At 35.0% G+C, this 13,932-nt stretch overlaps 1 protein-coding gene across 4 annotated transcripts in view; it reads right to left on the bottom strand.

Annotated features, from left to right (window-relative positions):
• The window catches only part of KLHL15 (kelch like family member 15), a 62,332-nt gene extending 48,737 nt beyond the window's left edge, over positions 1 to 13,595 (bottom strand). The window contains exons 1-3 of one of the 4 annotated variants that reach the window (XM_074300915.1): positions 13,486 to 13,595; positions 13,146 to 13,379; positions 12,040 to 12,413 (exon numbers count right to left, since the gene is read on the bottom strand). The gene's annotated coding sequence lies outside the window, so the exon portion shown is untranslated. Of the gene's footprint in view, positions 1 to 12,039; positions 12,414 to 12,521; positions 12,733 to 13,145; positions 13,380 to 13,485 lie in introns of those variants that run through there. The other 3 variants (XM_074300911.1, XM_074300912.1, XM_074300914.1) reach the window with 3 other exon arrangements.
• Between the last annotated feature and the right edge of the window lie 337 nt (positions 13,596 to 13,932).

Below are 13,932 nucleotides of genomic sequence, written 5' to 3'. Positions count from 1 at the left end.
TGCTAAAAAGAGCTTTGCTATTCCAATGAAGCACAAGCTCTGGTCCTTCTAAGAACTCAAAGACAATCCTCTGTTCCATTTTTTATGCTCTACTGAAATATCAGAATATGTTCCTGTAGATGGAACTGTCACTTTCCCAGTCACCACTGATTCCTCTATTAGCCTCCATATCCAGTGGCCAAATCATGTGAATTCTATATAGACAATCTTTCTTGATTCCATTTCCTCTTTTCCATAGCTACTTCCTCTAATGCTACTTAAAATTTTTGAGATTTTTTGTTTTATATAATCTACATTTCCCAGTATATCTCTATTTCCTTCCCTAACCAAAAAACAACTCCCCTCCTTACCAAAAAAAACTAAGAGGAAACAAAAGTGAATGGGCAAAAGTAATCCATCAATCAAGTCCATAATTCCATAAAGTGTTCCACAACTGTAGTGTCCTTTCTCTAAAGAAAGGAGTGCATTCTCATATATCTTTTTTTGGGGATTAAGCCTCATCATTATAAATTTCCATTTGTGGAACATGGTTTCACCATTCATTTCACTAAAGATACCAATTGCGGGGGCAGCTAGGTGGCACAGTGGATAGAGCACCAGCCCTGAATTCAGGAGGACCTGAGTTCAAATCAGGTCTCAGACACTTAACACTTGGTCTAAGAAACTTAACACTTCCTAGCTGTGTGACCCTGGGCAAGTCACTTAACCCCAGCCTCAGGGGGAAAAAAAAAAAGATACTAATTGCAATCCCTTATTTACATGTAAAAGTTTTTGGTAGTAGCAAAGATAAAAATGCCCATTGATTAGGGAATAGCTAAACAACTTTTGTTACATGAATGTATCAGAATATTGAATATTATAACACCCAAAGTGTGCTGAGGACTGTTGGATCTTGCCAACTACCCTCTGAAGAACTTGGAGATGTTTCCACCTACCCTGCAGCTGAATTAATTTATATGTAATGTCCTTGAAATGAGGGGCTATCTTCTTTTTGTATTTTTATTAGTGCTAAGCACTTATTTTAAAAATTCATTTTTTCTTCTATTCATTTACAATATTCAGTTTAAATATTTTGTTGTCTTTTTTCTATTGACTTTGTAGTCAATAGAAATATGTATTTTGTAATTTTCCAGAGTCTGCTCACTTCACTTTCCAACAGTTCATGAAAGCAATTCTTATGCTTCTCTGTAGTCTTCATGATCATTGTTCTTCATATCATTCCATAATACTTTATTAAGCTTTTGCTAATGTGCTAAGTGCTGAGATACAAAATAACTTTACTCATTTTCCAAAGAATTGTAGATATGAAAATAGAAGGGATTTCTTACATTATATTTGTACATTAAGTACAAATCCTTCATTTTACAAATGAATAAAGTAAGGGACCAAAAGGTACCCAGATTTAATGTAGGATTCTGATAAATTTTACTAAGTCTAAGCCCTATAATCAAGAGGCATCTACTTTATTTCTAGATCTTTGCTATAAGAATTTTGGAGTATGTTAGGGACCTTTTCTTCCCCTCGGGAATTTCACTAGGGCATATTCTAACAGTGAAATCTCTATATTAAAAGGTATGGATATTTTAGAGATTCTCTTATCAGAATTCTAAATTGACAGAATTTTAGAGCCACTGACAGCTTCATCAATGTTATATCAATATAGTTGTTTTTCCACAACCCCTCCAACACTGACTATTCTCATCTTGTCACTTTACACAATTTCTTCTATTAATAAATTGAATATTAATATTAATATTCAATACAATTAATATTAAAAGTCTGCAATTCAAGAATTGTTTGCCCAATTTAAAAAAATTATTTGCTTATATTGACTGCTTATCTATTGGAGAATGGGTTTTTTACCTCACAAATATGTGTAACCGGGTAAACACACAGACACACACACACATCCCTATGTATCTTACTTATGTATCACTTACTAGAGCTATTTCATAACAAAATTTTCTTCCCATCTTAATTTTAAAAACCACAATGAGGCAAATTAGAAAAATCAGGAAACATTTCTTAACAAGAAAAGTTACACTATCATCTAATGGCTTGCCTGGAGATGTGGTAAGATCTGCAAGGAGAGGCTGGACAACTACTTCACTTGTTAATTATTTTACAATGGGGATTTCTTCTCCTATCTTGTGGAGTAGATATAGATTCCATCCAACTTTCAAATTCAGTGATTCTATAATGTAATAACCTAAATGATCTTCCTTACTGTCTCAGCCTTATCTAATCAATCTTGTCACAATACTATCACATTTATACTTTATAATGTAATACTCTTATCACCTCATTCCATCACTAAAAAATGTTAAGTACTTCCTCACTGTCTACCAAATAAAACATGAATCCCTAACTGGCATTCAAAGCACTCTATAATTTGGCTCCAATATTCTATTTTATTATAGTACTCACTCTACTATGTTATTAAACATAATCTGGCTTCTTTGCTGTCCTCCCTCATCTGAAATTCTCCCATCTTTGCTGCCCCACCCATGCCTACAGTGGCACTCCAGATTTTTACCTAGAAAAGCGTATTTCTGTATTTCTAAATTCTCTACTTCAAGGTTTAACACAAGTACCACTTTCATGAAGCTCTCATTGTTCTCCAGTAAGAAATCCCATCTAACCCTCTTAATTTTTCAGAATATTTTCTTTCCATCTATCATATTCTGCTTTGCATTACTTTGTGAACAAATTGAGCCTTATTTTATTTTTATATAACATATCCATCTCCAGCATACTTCCTTGTGCTGAGTGTTTTTTTGTATGTATGTGGTGAGGCAACTGGAGTTAAAATACTTGGCCCAGGGTCATAAAGCTAGTAAGTGTCAAGTATCTGCGGCCCAAATTGAACTCAGATTCTTCTGACTTCAGGGCAGGTGCTCCATCTATCTGTGCCACCCTAGATTAAGTATTTTTAAAGAGTTTGTAGAAAGGAAAACAGAAAACTGGAGAGGAGAGGAAAATTTACATAACTTCGATGATTAGATGAGGCAAAGTCAGATAAAAATCTAAAATGTGTAAAGAATTTTGTCAAATCTGAAAGAATAGAGTTAGACCCCAACAGATAAATGGTCAAAAGAATATGAACAATTTTCCAAAATAGGCAATTTTCTAATGAAGAAATCAAAACAATTTATAGTCATATTTTTAAAAATGCTCTAAATTATTAATGATTGGAGAGATGCAGATTAAAACACTCTTGAGATATTCTATACTTACCAGATTGGCTAAAGTGATAGAAGGGGAAAGTGAACAATGTTGGAGAGGATATGGAAAAATTGGGACACTAATTCATTGTTCATAGAATTGTAAATCGATGAAACCATTCTATATTCCATCTATATTCTTTAATCCAGGAATACTAAAGTTTTTTCCCAAAGGTAATTAAGGAAAAAGGAAAAGAACCTACATGCTCTAAAATGTTATGGCAGCTCTCTTTGTGGTAGCAAAGACCAGAAAAGTGCAAATATCCATCAAGTGGGAAATGGCTGAACAAGTTGTAGAATGATTGTGATAGAATACTATTGTGCTGTAAGAAATGAACTCAAATGATTTTAGAAAAACATGGAAAGCTTTCCATGAAATAATAAAGAGCAAGTGAGAAGAATCAAAAGATCGTACATAGTAACAGTAGTACTGTTTTTAAAATAACTTTGAACAAGTTAGTTATAAATACCCAAATGAACTATAAAGGACATATGAAGATGCTACCTGCATCCAGAAAAAGAAATGATAAGTAGATAAGTTTACATATATAGCTTTATATCTAATGGTAGTCATCTCTAGGCTAAGGAATGAAGGAAGGGAAGAAAAAATTTTATTGATGATTTTGTTGTATAATTGAAAGGAAAAGTAAATTGAAAGAATTAGCAAATTTTCACTTAGTAGATTTCAATTTCATGCCCAATCACCTTTTTTTTTTATTGGACTATATTAGAGAAGGGTTTATTTTATTCCATGATTTAAAAAAAAGATTAATTCTGGATATGAAATTAAACGAAAGGCAATTCCCAAATTCAGAGATACAGATACAAAGATGTGTGAGCCAAATGCTAATGCCAAGGAATTTATAACCCAGTATGAGTATCAAAGTCATCTGTTTAGGAATGCTGGTATCCTATTCCCAGAAGATCCTAAGCCCAAAGAAATCTATGTAGCCATATATGTATCATCACATCGACACATATAACTGTAATCTGTAATCTCATAGAATCAAAGTTCCTTGAGCAGAACAGAGGCTTTCATTCTTTGTAATTATATCCTCAGCTCCACATAACCAACAACAGAAATGTAAAATCAAAACAACCCTGATGTTTTACTATACCCTGTAAACTAGGGGGGGAAAAAAAAAAAAAAAACACCAAAAAAAAAATAGTAATACTCAATGTTTTTTTGTTTGTTTGTTTGTTTGTTTGAGACTGGGGTTAAGTGACTTGCCCAGGGTCACAGCTAGGAAGTGTTAAGTGTCTGAGACCAGAGGTAACATGCAATGTTGAAAGGATTGTAAAAAGATAGGTACAGTAATACATTTTTGTTAGAACTTTGAAATGGTATGATCATTTTGGAAAGCAATTTACAATTATGCAAATAAAGTGACTAAAATGTCTATACTGTCTGAACCAGGGATCCTATTATTGGGCTTATAACTCAAGGAAGCCACTGATAAGAAAAGTCTCACAGCTTCCAAAATAGTTATAGCAACACTTTGTGACAGAATTTTTATAATTCCATAAGACAAAGCAGATGTCCATTACCTGGAGAATGGCTAGTGATACATGAATGTAACAGAATATTGCTTGCTATAAGAAATGATATGTGATAAAGATCTATATGCACTGAAGTAAAAAGTTAAGAAAACATTATACACAACCACAATGTATAAGTGGAAAGAACAATAACATAACCAAAAAAAAAAGGTAAATGTAACAAAATTATAAATATATGGAAGGACTCAAAATGAAGAGATATGAGAAAATACCTCCAACCTACCCCCCTATGGACCAGAAGTTCTACACATATGATACACTGAAAATGCCTGACACAACGTTCAATCAGTTGTGCTGATTTTTTTTCTCTTCTTAAAAAAACCCTTATTATTTATGTATATTTTTTTCCTGAGGCAATTGGGATTAAGTGACTTGTGCAGGGTCACACAGCTAGGAACCCCCCATATTATCTGTCATATGAGATGACACTTTGGAAGGAAGAGGAAGGATAAGGATATGGTGATTACAAGAAACAGAAAACAACGCTCTCCCCCCCCAAAAAAACTTATCAAAAATCCTATTCCCAGTGCTTAATACAGTGTCTGCTACATAGTAAGCACGAAATACTTGTCAACTGACTGGTAAATCTAGAGTTAAAAGGGACCTCAGAGGATATATTAGTCTTTTTTTTTTTTTCCCTTAGTTTACAGGATATAGTAAAACATCAGGGTTGTTTTGATTTACATATATGTTATTGGTTATTTGGAGTTGAGGATATAATTACAAAGAGGATATTCTTTCATTTTACAGATTAGGAAACTGTCAAAGGACAGAATTAAATTCAGGCCCCTCTGACTCCAGGGCCAAAGTTCTTCCCAGTATACCATTAAAGAAGTTAACTTTTAAAATTTTTCACTACAACAAATATATTTTAGCCACATTATGGGTTAAATTGAGCTTTACTGAATTAACTTGAGACACTCACCACTAATACTGGTTCTAGAAGAAAATGTTTATTGCCTTAAAACAAAACTGGATAATTTAAATTGGAGAATATTACTTTGAAAGTTATTTTTAAAAAATGAAGATTTCATGTTGCAACAATGAATCAATGAAAATAATTAAACCAACCACTATGCTCAACAAAAGTTATGATAAAGTAGGAAAAAAAAAAAAAAACATGGTATGGGAATCAGAAGCCCTAGTCCTGACTTTGCTACTAACTAGCAAAGTCAGTACAATCTTGGGAAACTCATGTAACTTTATAGACCACAACTTCCTCTTCTGTAATATAACATATTTATATATTAGGCATTCTCTACAATCCCTTCCCATTCTGAAATCCTATCTATGATTTCATAAATTTCATAAATAGTAAAAGGAATATGTGCTATATGTATAATCACATGGAGGGAGAGATAGAAAAGTTATGAAAAAAATCCTCAAGGATAGAAAAAAAATTAGGAAAGCTCAAAAAAATATATTAAAGGAGAATTACTTATCAAATTGCTAAAATTCTAACAAATGAAACTTCTACATAGTTGTAATGGAATTACAAACAAGTTATTTTGAAAAAAAATTAATGAGAGAAAAAAGGAAAAATTCTCTCAAGAATGTAATTAGAAAGTGGCTTTAGTAACTGAATATCTTAATTGTTCACTTTTGAAAATTTTAACTCTTTGAAGAAATTATGGATATAATCTACACATATAATTTTTTCTGTGGAAAAATACCACACTTTCTCTTTGGAATTCCCAATTGTATAGTTCCTCAAGAGTAAAAAAGAGAGAGAAAAAGGTAGAGACTGAATTACAAAATGTAGGGTGAATTTCTTTAACCTTAAGCTGAGAGGAAACTTATTATCTCTGCTTTAATAAGCATGCTATTGACTAAAAAAGTCTTCTACTTTCATTAAACATGAATAATTATCTAATAAAAAGTAAAGAGAATAAATATTCTTAGCAATGGATGAATGACAAGACAATAAAACCTTGTTCTCTACCCTTGGAAAGTATTATTGCTATTTATATCTCAGAAATTCCTAACAGCAAGAACTCACAAGGGACCAATAAGGTAAGAAGTCTGATGAGGGAAAAAGGATGAGGACAATTAGAGGCAAAACATTCAAATGTTATGATTTATGTTATGAAGCAAATATTCTGATTCCCAGCCCCTGGCTCCATAATTATGACAATGTAGAAAATTGTAAAAGTAACAGAGGTTATAGAAACTTATATTCTTTCTATTCACTTTTAAATGCATATAAAACCCTAGACAATTCAAGTACAACTGCTAGATTCTCAGACATTATAAAATTCTCATTTTCCCAGAAAAAATTAACCAAGATCTTTAGAAGTTACCTAGTTCAATTTCCCTTCCTTTCTAAAGATAAGGAAGCTGAGCCCCAGCAAGAATGTGACCCTGCTTAAGGTCTATTAGGTCATAAAATTCTTTTTTTTTTTTTGGTCTTAAACTTCTGAGGCAAGATTTGATCCCACCTTTTCCACTCCAGAGACTGTATTCTTTCCACTGCCTCCTACAGGATAAGCAGATATGGATTAATTAGAATTTGCGTAGTTGCGGACAATGCCCACACTAACGGTTATACCTGATAATTATATCTTATGTTATAGTTAATAAAGAATTTTTTTCATACAAATATTAAGAGGTAGGTAATAAGCAGTCCTATTCCTATTGTACAGATAAGGAAAAAGATTTAGAGAGATTGTTTCCCATCACAGATAAAACCAGAAACTTGATTGAAGCCCAAGTCTTCTGACTTCCAAGTTCAAAATTCGTTCCACTACAACATGTTACAACCTATAGTTTAATTTTTTGATGCTAAGTATCCAAATAACTTTTTTCCCATTAAAACAAATTGAAAAGCCAAAATTGGACTTAGAAAACAACTATAACAATTGAGAAGGATTTAATGCTTTGGGATTTTTCTCCTAAATATCCATGATTACAACTACAAAAATAACCATCCCCACAAAAATCTAGAAAGAAAGAAAGAAAGAAAGAAGAAAGAAAGAAAGAAAGAAAGAAAGAAAGAAAGAAAGAAAGAAAGAAAGAAAGAAAGAAAGAAAGAAAGAAAGAAAGAAAGAAAGAAAGAAAGAAAGAAAGAAAGAAAGAAAGAAAGAAGAATACACAGAAGGTAAGGAAAAAACTGATGCAAAGTCATGGAAATAAAATTAGGATAATTTTTTTAAAAGTATGTGTGTGTATATGTTTGTATATGTGTCTTTGTATATATATAAATGTGTACACATGCATTTTTCATCTTTCTAAATTAAAAACTAAATTGCAATGGTTTATGGTTTCCTGAATAATATTTATTAAGATTCTTATTTAGATATTTGAATAATTTTGAAAGTTATTTATACATATTTTTTTTTGCCAAATGTTTTCAGAATGCTGTTTTGTGCCAAAAGCTTCTTATTTAACATGGGATTTAACATTATTAGCTTTAGAAGAGCTCCAACAGCTTTGCCATTTAAAAAAAAAAAAAAACAAACATTCTCCTTTATAATCTACAGAGAACAGATCCAGTGAGAATATTAGCAAAAACTACTAGGAAACAGACACCAAAATCTTATGAATTATCAAACTAACAAAAATGCTAACATCATATAGCTAAGATATTATTTTTCAAAAAATGTATAATAATTCACAGAAGATATAATTAAAATACCTGAACTAAAATCTGACATAGGTCTAATGTGAAAATCTATTAATCATATTGTTTTCTCAATGAATGAAGGAAGGGTTGGGGGGAAGGAAAGAATTTGGTACCTCCCCAAATTTTTAAATTAATGTTAAAATTTTATTTTTTAAGAAAAGAAAATCTATTACATATAAACAAACTTAATAGGCCATGGTTTGGGCTAATCAGATAAAGTTAGGAATCAAGTGAGAGGTATAGATTTCTTATTGTTCTCTTTTTTCCAATGGTAGTGGATAAATTAGATGAAATTAAAGAACTAATAAGTTTTCAATTCTGAAAACATTGCTTTCATCTTTTCTTGTTTCTTTAACCTAAAGCTAATTCTCCTAATGAAACCAAAAAAGCAAATCAAAAACAATATCATTCCTGAGCCATAATTATCAATTCTCTTAAGATTTTGAAATAACAGCAAGTACCCCCTCCCATATTTGTTCTCTCTCTCTCTCTCATGTGCATACACATGCACACATATGAGGCCACAGTACTTTTAATTATTCTTAATTCTGGTGTTCATAGCACCCTGTTTTCCATTTGACTTTTGTCTTCATTTAGGAAATGCAAGATTTTCAAGCATTATAAACAAGTATTATGTAGCAAACAACATTTTAAGGGTCAAATGACCACTTCTGTTAATTGATTGTATTACTCACAATTAGACAGAATTTTATGAACACAAAATGTTTACATTTGATTATCAAAAGATAAGCAAACTGAGGCTCAAAAAAAAAACAAAAAAAAAACCCCAGTAACTTAATTTCTATTTAACATGAATCTAAGTCACCTGACCAAATCTAAAGTTTTTTTCTGTTAGAAACACTCGTCTTTCATTATTTCTTGTGAAATCCTATGATAATCCATTAGAAGAGTTCTGATAATAGGTCCCAGATTATCTTAAGAGAACAAAGCATAGACGGCTTCTAACACTAAAATTATCTCTGAATATTTTTGTGGGAATTTTACTTTTGAGGGAATGATTTTAAACAAACATTATTAAGGCTATTATATTCAAGTAATAGGCCCTGTATTTCATTATTCTAATACTACAAACTTATAAAAATTTTTGAATATTTTTACTGCCTTTTAAAAACACCACACCATAATGAGACCAAATGGAATTAAGACAATAGTAAAAGTTATGAATTTAGCAAAATATATAAATAAAAATTTATCTTTTATCTGTAAAAAAAAATGCTCACCCTACATATCATATTAAATAATTTCTTTGTTTATAAAAGAGGGGTTTATGCTCTGTAAATTGTAAGGCCTTATGAAAAATGTGAGCTACTATTAGTTTGTATCTCTATAATTATAATAATGTACAGATAACTCAAAACATCTTCAGATTGTGTAATTATGCCCTTTATTCAGACTATTAGTCTACTTAAGGGCAGCTAGTTGTATTTTAAGGTGTAGTGGATAGGATACTGGTCCTAGAATCAGGAAGACCTAAGTTCACATTTGGCCTCAGACAATTATTAGTTGTATGACCCTGAACAAGTCATTTAACCCTGCTTGTCTGTTTCCTCATCTGTAAAAATGATCTGGAGAAAGAAATGGCAAATCACTCTATATCTTTGCCAAAAAAAGCCCCAAATGGAGTCACAAATCTGACAACTGAAAAATGACTCAACAATCTGCTTAATCCAGATATAATGAGAGACTTTATGGATATTATTTTACTAAAAAAGTTAAAAATGTTTAAGCATTTTAAAGGTAAAGTATTATAAAGATTACAGTTGACATAATCAAAATAGCTTAATGTTATAGTAATTTGCATTATAAATTCCCATTTAGAAAAATGTGATCATACCAATGCAGAGATTAGAAGAAATAGTTAACTAGGAAAACTTTTTTTTTTTGGTAATAAATTTTTTTGAAAGAGGCCTCATTCTTATCTAGATACATAAGGAACTGATTTAAATTTTTAAGTACAAAGAGCCATTTCTCAGCATTGTCAAAGCATACAAATAGGTACTTCAAAGAAAGAATCCAAATTGCTGATAATTAGATACTTGAAAATCAGAGCAACTCTGAGTTTCTATTATATACTCATCAAATTGGCAAAGGTAATGAAAAAGCAAAATGACAAATATTGGAGAGCTGCAGGGAAAAGACAAGTTAATGGATGGATCTTGGAATTGATCTAGCCATTAAGCAAAGCAATAAGGAACAATGCACAAAAAAATTACTAAGTTGTATTTACTCTTCGACTCAATAATACCATTATCAAACCTCTACCTCAAAGAAATCAATGAAAGAAGTGAGCAAAAAATGTATTACAGTACTTTTTTTGTAGTGGCAAAGAACTAAACCAAGGAGGTGCTGATTGGTTACTGTTGATAGTAATTGAACAAATTGTGGAATATAGATGTAATGAATATTATCATGCCACAAGAAATGATGAAATCTGGGAAGATTATATGAATGGATGCAAGGTATAGTAAGCAAAACTAAGGAAAAAAATTATACAACAATACAATAAAGACAAACCACTTGGGAATACAAGAATTCTGATCAATAAAATAGGAGCCCAACCAAAATTTCAGAAGACAAATGAGGAGGAAGCAGCGATTTAGATGATGAACTAAGTGCTAAATGGGACTCAATTTTTAGACTTTGTCAAAGAAAGGTTGTTTTAGTGGTGGGTTTTTTTTTTTTAATTGTCTATGTATGGGGGCAGCTAGGTGGGGCAGCGGATAGAGCACCAGCCCTGAATTCCGGAGGACCTGAGTTCAAATCCGATCTCAAACACTTAACACTTCCTAGCTGTGTGACCCTGGGCAAGTCATTTAATCCCAGCCTCAGGGGAAATAAATTGTCTATGTATATTTGTTATAAAAGGTTTCGTTTTGTTTTGGTGGTTTTTATTTTTCCTCAATGGGGAGGACAAATAGGGAGAGAAAAATGAATTTTTTCCCCCTAAATGAAAAGAAAATTTTTAAAGTACAATGGCTAAATGGCTCCTTCAGTTTGATTGGTAAAATTCAATGAGGACTATTACAAGAAAAGCACTGTGCTAAGGGCACTAAGCCAAGATGAAGGCGTAAATCAGGCATGGCATTTGAGCTGAGTCTTGAATGAAGCTGATAACTCTAAGAAACTGAAGATCAGGAAAACAATGTAATTCACAGTCATGGGGACAGCTCAGAGGTGAGAGAAAAAAAAAAAACAAATACGTGGAGGAAAAATGAAATATAAAATGCCTGGAAACTAACATAAGGTAAAAGTCAAGCAAAAAGTTATTACATATACTTTTCTCTTCTATATATACAAATATTAAAATAAAGAGGAGAAAAAACTTGCATTCTTTAGAATTTAAATATATTTTAAAAGCTTGCTACTCATTTCAAGGTATGTGGCAATTTTACATGACTTCTAAGAAAAGGGATTCTTCATATGCCAAGTAGGAGCTTTTTTTTTTTATTTAAAAATAAAGTGCTGTCATCACAACAAATAAGCGCAAAAGAATTTAACAAATTTAATGAACAGAGCTAATGACAAACTTAGGATCTCAATATAACAGAACTATGAATCCAATACTGTTAAGAAATCTGGTTCTAATAAGAATTAGAATAATAAGGTTCTTACAGAAATATTTCGAAAGGGCAGTGCCACTGAGGTTTCCTGAGCTATTGCGTTCTATACACTCATCTCTCAAAGACGAAGTAGGTGAGGCAGGATACACACCTTGGTGTTCTTGGTCCAGTTACAAGTGGACTGGCGTCTGCATCAGGAAAAGCACCTCCGCCATTGATATTAATCGGCGTCCCCGTATTCGGTTGAAGAGGAAAGACCCAGGGCTGTACAGGCCATGAAGACTGAACCCTCCTCCTCCTCTTCTTCCTCCTCTCACCTTTAGAGGGGATCCTCCCTCCAGGACGGGGCCGAGGCACTTCGAGGCCAGCGTGGGGGGAGCCTGTGCACTGGTTGCTGAGGTGGCTGCGGCCCCCGACGTCCCTGCCCTAGGGATAAACAAACCTTTCAGTCTCCTGGGGTGTCCCCCCCACGTCCTCGCCCCGGGGACACCAGCATCGTTTCCGAGGGTCGAATAACGATAATAACGGCAATACCTGCAGGAGTAACTCAATTTGAGGGGGTGGGGAGGTGAACAGGCAGCCGGGGGCGGAGGGCGGGAGGAGAAACCGGGGTTAGGGCGGGGAGGGGGCAAAAGAGGGCGCGGGAAGAGGAGGCGCCCGGCCCGGCCCCGGCAGCACGGCTCCAGCGCCTCCCTCCGGGGTCAGGGGCTTAGCCACGCCGGGAAGACGAGCTCCTCCCCGCTCTGCCGCTTACTCCCCCTCTCTCCTCTCTTTTCCCCTCCCCCCCCCCTCTCCTTTTTCCCCTCCCCCCGTGACTGTGGGCCGGAACCGAAGCCGGTCGTCACCGCAGGGCCCTGCCCGGGGATTGCCGGGGCCTTCCTGAACTGCAGCTGCTCCGGCCGCCCACCCGCTCAATCCCTCCGTCCGTCGGCGGAGTCTGTCCGTCTTCGCGGCGGAGACAGACTCCCAAGATTAAACCCGCGACGGGTGGGGGGAGGGAGAAAAGGGGGGTGGGGAACAGCAGGAGAGAGGAAGGGGGGCATCCCCTGTCCTCCTTCTCTTCTCCACCCCCGAAAAGCCCGTGAGGTTGTGAAAGAGGTTGGAAGGAAGATAATTATTTTCCCCAAAGCAACAACAACAGCTTTAACCGGTGTTTACCTTCCCCCTGGTCCAGCGCCAGCGCCGCCATCTTTCTTTCTAACGCCGGGCACTGCGCGTACGTCACTTCCGCCGCCACCGCCACCTGTGGGCCAGAAGCACTAACCTGACCAGGCTCGGAAGTAACCGGACACTGAGCCGAAGAGACTGGCGTGGCGCCGGCCAACGTATACCGTCATCAAATCTCCGCCTGCGATTTCCCCATGTCCTCTCCACTCCTATGTTTCTGGGCCTCTGAAAAAGGCAGTCGTAATTAATGACCCTCTAATAAATAAATAAGGTTGGCCCGCCCCCCTCCCCACTCCCAACCTAGATCCCAATGAAACCCAGGATGACGGACTTTAGCCCGGTCACTCTTGGTTCTTCGCTTGCTGAGCCCCGTCTGAAAACGTCCTTAAGGGGCTCTACGTAGGCTTTAAAACTATCTAGCGTTTGTTTTCTTTGGGATGCTACCACGCTCTGCGTGAGTGCGAGGACCCTTGGCTCCTGCGCAAATGAGCAAAGATCCATTAGCCAGAGGCTAAAGAGATCGTCATTCTTCTCTGAGTAGCCCACCTCTAGGAGTATCGAAGAGACAAACAGCAATTCAAATTAACAGGAACTATTATAAAATCCATTTCAGCACCTGGACGGGAGTGTGAAGGGAAGGCAGGAGAAAGGGGGAGGTGGTGGGAGGATGGGCGCAAAACTGTTTTAGAAGTGTTACACCTGCATTAAATGACATCATTTTTATAAGGCAACTTAAACTGAAGTATTGCATCACGTTTCCACTTAGCTTAGTACACAA

Source organism: Sminthopsis crassicaudata, chromosome 3 (genome assembly GCF_048593235.1).
Source record: "Sminthopsis crassicaudata isolate SCR6 chromosome 3, ASM4859323v1, whole genome shotgun sequence".
NCBI classification, from domain to species: domain Eukaryota; kingdom Metazoa; phylum Chordata; class Mammalia; order Dasyuromorphia; family Dasyuridae; genus Sminthopsis; species Sminthopsis crassicaudata.
Note: the sequence above shows the minus strand (reverse complement) of the source record. Positions and strands in the feature narration are given on the sequence as shown.